General features: G+C 49.0%; 1 protein-coding gene across 7 annotated transcripts in view; it reads right to left on the bottom strand.

Moving 5' to 3' along the window:
- Rab44 (RAB44, member RAS oncogene family) overlaps positions 1-3,013 on the bottom strand; it is a 33,784-nt gene extending 30,771 nt beyond the window's left edge. For 5 of the 7 annotated variants that reach the window (XR_013105207.1, XM_076916459.1, XM_076916458.1 and 2 more), the window contains exon 1: positions 2,894-3,013. The gene's annotated coding sequence lies outside the window, so the exon portion shown is untranslated. Of the gene's footprint in view, positions 1-2,230; positions 2,530-2,847 lie in introns of those variants that run through there. The other 2 variants (XM_076916457.1, XM_076916456.1) reach the window with 2 other exon arrangements.
- Between the last annotated feature and the right edge of the window lie 2,987 nt (positions 3,014-6,000).

The following is a 6,000-nucleotide window of genomic DNA, read 5'->3' on the forward strand; positions in this document are numbered from 1 at the left end:
ATCTGCCAATAATCCCTGGGGAGACTGAGACAGGGAGACCACGGTGCATTCAAGACCAGCCTGGTCTACAGAGTGAGACCTCGCCTCTCTCTTATACACATATATGCACTCATACGCTTACACAGTAATATACTTACACACACACTCATGCTCACACACAAATGATCTTACACACACACACTCATACACACTTATATACGCATACACAGACCCATATTCATTCACACATACATTCACACATGCAAGTTCACATATACATACTCACACACACTCACACACTCTCACACACTCATACATGCTCACACATGCTCTCCACACTCACACACACTCACCCATGCTCTCACACACACTCACAGACTCACATACACGTTCACACACTCATACACATTCACACATGCTCACACACACTCACACCCCCACAGACTCACACACTCTCACTCACACACTCATACATGGTCACACATGCACTCACACTCACAGACTCACACTCACATAATCACAGTCGCTCAACATGCTCACACATGCTCACACTCACACACACACAGTCACAGACTCACACCCTCATAGACACACTCACGCATGCTCCCACGTGCTGTCTCACACACACACTCACGCACTTACACATACGCTTCAGACACACACACTCACACACAAAAATCAGACTAACATCTACCACCAGAACCACGTGAGGCTCAAGCAAGATAATTAAAGTTGAAACCACGCCACCCCCTGCAAGGCGTACCCCCTTTCCAGTTCCACTTTCTCTTAATGTCCATTCTCAGAAATGTCTTCGACTCATTTATCCTGCAAATTTGAATCTTCTTTTACTGAACTATAAACCAGTGCTTGGCATACAGCTGGAGCTTAGCAAATATTTGTTGGCCCTGACCAAGCACAGTATCTGGCCCCCAGGGACTGCTGGGTAAAGGCCGAATTGACATCAGTGGTGAGGTCACTGATGGGCATGAGGTTCAAAGTAGTCCAAGGAACAGCTGGCTTCCACACAGAGCCAACCAGAAACTGAAGGAGTCTCCTTGAAACTGGCTGCCTGTCTCATCCAGGACGGACCTCCACAGGGCTGTTTCTGGAGCCATGACTCTGCAGGGAAGGGGACAGACACACCAGGGAAGCAGCCCTGGGGGTGGGGGTGGGGGTGGGGGACAAAGACTTCATAGCTGTCCAGATGTAGTCCAGCTGTGCTTTCCTGAGCTCAGAAAGTCATGAAGAACCATGTACTTCCTGTGAGCCGATTGAGGCACAGAACTGGCCAGTTGAGGCTCCCTGCAGTAAGGACCAGTCAGAGCCCATCCTGGGGAGAGCCCTCATAAGAAATCTAAGCATTGCCAGCCGGGCCTTCACAGCCAGAGGAGTTCAAATCCCAAAACAAGCTCTTAGAATGTGGGGCACTCCTCTCTGCAGTGTCCTGCAGTCCCCTGGTATTTCCTAGGAATGTGGCACCTAGGGTCACCACTCTCAGCTCCACCAGGCAAGGACCTCAGTATCTAGACCATCAGGACAAACAGAGAAGGGAAGTGAGCGAGACCTCCAAGTCTGACTGGTCACCCCAGGTCAGGACATCGCTGTCTGTCACTGACCCCCATTCCCTAACAACATGTCCTAAATTAGTCAGGAATGGCCACTGAGAGACAGTGGGGAGGGAACCTTCTTTGGTGAGTCCATGAAAGACTCTCTCTCTCTCTCTCTCTCTCTCTCTCTCTCTCTCTCTCACACACACACACACACACACACACTCAGTTCCCAGACAATACCCTTACCCTTCACTTGGTAACTCCAAAAGACCCTTCTGTAGTCACCCAAAGCCAGCACCAGACCCCTCAGGTCAGCTGCAGGGCACCCTCCAGCCTCATGCCCCTGTTTCTGATGCATTCTCCTATGCACCCTACACAACAAAAGGCCCTCACAGCCAGTAAAACAAACAGCGCCTGGGTGTCTCCCATACCCCTCCCCTCACGTTGAGCAAACTTGGAAGTCAATGAGCCCTGCTGCGAGCCACCAAGATATGGCTCCCCACGGTGGCACAGACATGGATTTCAGCTGACAGAACAGGGCCCCAAGGCCTCCCATGAAGAATCAGAGAGGAAGTAAGAATAAAGAGCAGAGGACATAGTAGGACCACAACCTGACATCTGCCAGAGCCTGTAAGAAATCCCATTGCTACCGTCTTGTCACAGAGGGGTAAGAGACTAGGTAAGCCCAACATGAAACTTACCTTGGGAAAGGCCAACCACGGTCACCGCCAATGTCCCCGAGAGCCACCTAGTCCCTGGGGCCTGTCTTCTCCCCAGCTTCACTCACTAACAGATAGAGAAACTGAGTCTCTAAGAAGCCAGAAGACCTGCCCAGTCTCACAAGTCCACAATCTACTTGTCACTCACAGGAGGTAACACACACAGCCCAGGCCGCGCTACCAGACAGCACGGAAGTGAAGCTCAGTTTGCATTCCTGAGACACAGAAGCTGGAGTTGGGTTTTGAAGTACAACCCCAGCACCCTGGAGATGGAGGTAGGAAGATCAAGAGTTCAAGGTCATCTTTGGCTGTATAGTGAGTTTCGGGCCAGCCTGGGTTACACAAGACCCTATCTCAAAAAAAAAAAAAAAAAAAAAAAAAAAAATGCAGTTTAGCAGTATATACCTTTAATCCCAGAATTTAGGAGGCAAAATTAGGTGGATCTTTGTAAGGTCAAGGCCAGCCTGGGGTACATAGAGAGACCCCTGAGTCGAAGGAAGGAAGGAAGGAAGGAAGGAAGGAAGGAAGGAAGGAAGGAAGGAAGGAAGGAAGGAAGGAAGGAAAGAAGGAAAAGAAACTGCATGGGGCCCATACTATACCTCCCCAGCCCCTCCAAGCAGCATTGCCCGCTGGGGAGGCTCCCACCTCTCAGAGGCCACCGTTTGCAGTCTAGTGCTCCCGGACCTGTGAGGAGGTCACTGTCTGCTGCCCACAGAGCCCACACACTCTGCAACTGTCAACAGTCTTGTCTCTTGCCCAATCGCCCCTTTCCGTTTTCTGGCTGCCTGATCTCCCGCGTTCATCTAGGGAACTTCCCGTGGAAAGGGGCCCTGGCTGCACCTTCTAAGTCTTGGCTGATGTCCTGGGTCCTGGAACTGTAGCAGAAAGTTGGGGCTGGGGAGGGGTTCTGAGGAAAGGCTGTGTGTGTGTGTGTGTGTGTGTGTGTGTGTGTGTGTGTGTGCATGTACGCACACGCGATGCCACACTCAGCCTGTAATAACAAAGCCAGAGCGTCCTCAGCCCAGCAGGAGGATCAAGAGAAGCCTCTGTGGCTATAACTAGTGCAGAAAATGCCACAGGAGGACAATACCCCCTGTGATGGTTTGTGTATATGCTGGGCCCAGGGAGTGGCACTATTAGAAGGTGTGGCTCTGTTGAAGTAGGTGTGGCCTTGTTGGAGTGGGTGTGGCCTTGTTGGAGTGGGCGTGGCCTTGTTGGAGTAGGTATGTCACTGTGGGTGTGGGCTTTAAGACCCTCTTCCTAGCTGACTGGAAGACAGTATTCTGCTAGCAGCCTTCAGATGAAGATGTAGAACTCTCAGCTCCTTCTGCACCATGCCTGCCTGGATGCTGCCATGTTCCCGCCTTGATAATGGACTGAACCTCTGAACCTATAAGCCAGCCCCAATCAAATGTTGTCCTTATAAGAGTTGCCTTGGTCATGGTGTCTGTTCACAGCAGTAAAACCCTAACTAAGACACCTCTCTCACCTCAGATCCTCACTCAAGGACAGCATATTTGACCAGGAGGGGAGGCTTGCAGCAAACTCCCTTCTTAGGAAACAGACTAAGCTAATATCAAAATATACTGCAGAACAACAATCATGAGAACAGCATGGCACCGGAGCATGAAGACAGATGAAGGATGCTGTGGAATGGGACGTGAATTAGCCAGGTGTGGTGCGGCACAGATGCCACCCTAACACTTGGAATCTGAGTCATGCAGGGGGATCTGAGTTTAGAGCCAGCCTGGGCTATGTGGTTAGGCTTTCTCTCAGAGATTAGAAAAAAAGAAAGGAAGAAAGAAAGAAAGAAAGAAAGAGAGAGAGAGAGAGAGAGAGAAAGGAAGAAAGAGAGAGAGAGGAAGAAAGAAAGAAAGAGAGAGAGAGAGAGAGAGAGAGAGAGAGAGAGAGAGAGAGACAGGCAGTGGTGGCGCACACCTTTAATCCTAGCACTTGGGAGGCAGAGGCAGGTGGATTTCTGAGTTTGAGGCCAGCCTGGTATACAGAGTGAGTTCCAGGACAGCCAGGGCTCCACAGAGAAACCCTGAAAACCAAAAAAAAAAAAAAAAAAGAAAAGAAAGAAAGAAAGAGGAAGTAGAAAATAGACAACAATACACTCAAATATGTGTTAAGAACTTCATGAATGATATGGACACCATTTCATGATTTCATGTAAGTGAAGAGATTATGTATTTAATTAACCCTTAGGATGATGGGTTAGGGCCACAAAAGCCAGAGCACTTAAATTCTATAATCATCCCAGGTAGATTTAAGTTTTAAACATTTTTAAAAAATTATTACATTTATTGTGTGTGGGGGGGGGAGGGGGGGATGGCACATGCCCTTAATACCAGCGCTTGAGAGGTGGAGGCAGGTGGATCTCTGTGAGTTCGAGGTCAGCCTGGTCTACACAGTGAGTTCCAGGACGGGCAGAACTACACAGAGACACCCCATCTTGAAAAACCAAAAGAGAAAAAAATATATATTACACTTATTATTTATTTTTGTGCACATAAATGTTTGTGTGTGGATGTGTGTATATGTGTGGAGGGTAGAGGATATGGGGGTGATGCATGCTGCACACAGTTCATATGTGGAGGTCAAAGGGCAACTTGAAAGAGTCAGTTCTCTCCTTCTACAGTGTAGTTGGTGCCAGATCCTTGGGGAGGTGCCACCGTGCGCATGTGCAAACCACGGTTTGCTCATGCAGTCAGAGGACAACTCGAGGGAGCCTCTTTCCACCCTTTGATAGAAGGCTTCCTGCAAGCCAGGGAGTGAGGATTAAAACCAAGAAATACTGGAGACCCCAGGGAATTTAGAGGTCTTGTGGGGTGTGGGTGTGGGGTGGAGACATCCTCATGGGGGGTGGGTAAGGGAGGACGTATGGAATATGGAACAGTTGGAGGGTGGACCAGGAGGGGAATAAAATCAGGAGTTTAAAATAAATAAATCAATAGAAAAAAGAGAAAAAAAAAAAAAAAAAGAAATAAGGATAATAACTAACAAAGCTTCCAGACTCACTTTCAGTTCCTCAGAGCTGTGTGATCTCTTGTCACAGTGTGGTAAACACTGACACAGACACTATTTGTTCTGAGGTGTGGTGGAGAGAACACCCTGGGTCCCCTCCTCCAGCTGCCAGTTCCAAAATATGTCTGCTAGGAGCTTGGGTGGGCAGCAGGGCCATAGGAGATGGGGACCAGATAGCAGCTGGGCAGCTGTTTCCGGAACATTGAGAAAGCCTGGGTTACGTCGAAGATTTCATCGTGACACAGTTGGTCCCCGAGTCCCTACTCGGAATCCTTACCACTTCCCCTTTCTGGCTTATCAAGTAGGCTGTGTGACCTGCAGGCCTCATGATGGATCTTAGGACTCTGACACTCCCTATGGGAGTGACCTTGAACCTGGGACTTCAGTTTGTTGCCATGGTTTTGGGGGGAATTTTTTTTTCATCTGTGAAATAGAGATGATAACCCTGAAAGTTGTTCAAATGGTACAAACCATCTAAGATAGCTAGACAGGAGGATCAGAGTTTATGGCCAATTGGAAACCAGCTTGGGCTACATAGTGAGACCCTGTCTCAAAAGACCAGAGGAGCTGGAGAGACAGTTAAGGAGAGACAGTTAAGAGCTGGAGGAGCTCTACAGTTAAGAGTGCTTGTTCTTGCAGAGGACCTGGGTTGGGTTCCCAGCACCCAGGTGGCAGTACACGACCATCTGAAATACCAGTTCAAGGGGATCTGATGTCCTCTTCTG

This window comes from Arvicanthis niloticus, chromosome 20, assembly GCF_011762505.2.
Source record: "Arvicanthis niloticus isolate mArvNil1 chromosome 20, mArvNil1.pat.X, whole genome shotgun sequence".
Lineage (NCBI taxonomy): Eukaryota > Metazoa > Chordata > Mammalia > Rodentia > Muridae > Arvicanthis > Arvicanthis niloticus.